Here is a 1,870-nt window from a genome sequence, read left to right as displayed (position 1 = left end):
GTTTCACACAACTAATCTGGTAAACGTATCCAACCTAACCTCTGATGTGGCCCGGAGCCCCGCCCCCCAGAGCCCCGCCCCCAGAGCCCCACCCTCCGAGCCCCGCCCCCAGAGCCCCGCCCTCCGAGCCCCGCCCCCAGAGCCCCGCCCTCCGAGCCCCGCCCCCAGAGCCCTGCCCCAGAGCCCCGCCCCAGAACCCCGCCCCAAGAGCCCCGCCCCCAGAGCCTGCCCCAGAGCCCCGCCCCCAGAACCCCGCCCCCAGAGCCCCGCCCCCAGAGCCCCGCCCTCCGAGCCCCGCCCCCAGAGCCCCGCCCCCAGAGCCCTGCCCCAGAGCCCCGCCCCCAGAGCCCCGCCCCCAGAGCCCCGCCCCCAGAGCCCCGCCCCCAGAGCAGGGAGGAGAAGTCATCAATACAGCAGTGTGGCATGCACGCCCGCACACGCACAGACAGACACACATACACACACACGCATGCACGTATACACACACACAAACACTCACACACACACCTGCGTTGGCGCCACGTTGTTAAAGGCGCCACTCTGCAGGCGCGGTGCGGCGCTGCTTTATGATGCATGAGGGGGGGGGAGAGGGCCGGGGGGGGTCATGCTCTCGGCTGAGTCGGGCGAATTCTGTCCTTCCGAGTTTTCCCCTAATCACCGCAGCGTGTCCCCCCTCCCTCCCTCCCTCTCCCCCCCCCTCCTCCCCTCCTCCCCAGGGGGCACGGTGCCCTGATCCTGGAACCCGCTGAAGGTGATCCCACACGGGGAAAACCGAGCGCCAGAGAACCAACTCCACACGAGCTGGATCGGTTCAAACCGGTTCGGTTCGGTTCAGAGCGGTTCAGAGCAGTTCAGACCGGTTCAGACCGGTTTGGAGCGGTTCAGTTAGGTTTAGACCGGTTCAGAGCAGTTCAGACCGGTTCAGTTAGGTTTAGACCGGTTCAGAGCAGTTCAGACCGGTTCAGTTAGGTTCAGAGCGGTTCAGAGCGGTTCAGAGCGGTTCAGAGCGGTTCAGAGCGCTCTGTGTTCTTCTGTCTTGAGCCATAAGACAACCACAGCAGGATACAACTTCTGGCGGGCGTCATGATGAGATAATAGCGGCCGCTCGTGTCGGTGGTGCCCCCAACCCCCCCACCCCAACCCCACCGCGAGGGGAAGGAGAATAAACACCAAGCCCCATGGAGAATTCCAGGACTGCCTGTTTTAATGAATTCTTGTTTGTAGCTCGCTCTCCCTTTCTCTCTGGTTCTCTATCTCTCCCTCCCTCTGTTCTCTCTTTTCTCTCTCGCTCCTCTCTCTCTCGCAAACCGTCTCTGTCTCTCTATCTCTCTCTTTCTCTCTCTCTCTTTGAGACACACACACACCCCTCTCACTTGCAGGCGGTATCAGAGTAATTGATGCAATGACTGGAAATAAACAGGCAATTTAAAAGCTGGACACTTCACTGCTCTCTCTCTCTCTCTCCCTCCCTCTCTCTCCCCTCTTTCCCTATCTCTGTCCCTCTCCCCTCTCTCCCTCTCTCCCCCCCCCCCCCCATGTCAACGCCCCCACCTTGCTATGTTCCAACGCTGCTACAAACACACACACACACACACACACACACACACACGACGTGACACATAATTACCCAAACATACATAGACACTCATTTACACACATGTAATTAACACAACACAACAACAACAATACACACACACACACACACACACTACTACATCATATAGAAGGTTTAGGCATCAGGTAGGATGAAGAGAAGGAGACAAGGGGAGGAGAGAGGAGGAGGAGAGGATTAGGAGAGGAAGAGGATGAGGAGAGGAAGATGAGATGAGAGGGAAGAAGAGAGGAGGAGGAGAGGAGGAGAGAAGAGGAG

Source organism: Pollachius pollachius (genome assembly GCF_949987615.1).
Source record: "Pollachius pollachius genome assembly, chromosome: 6".
In the NCBI taxonomy this organism is placed as follows: domain Eukaryota; kingdom Metazoa; phylum Chordata; class Actinopteri; order Gadiformes; family Gadidae; genus Pollachius; species Pollachius pollachius.
The sequence above is the reverse complement of the archived record's forward strand: the minus strand, read 5'-3'. Positions refer to the sequence as shown.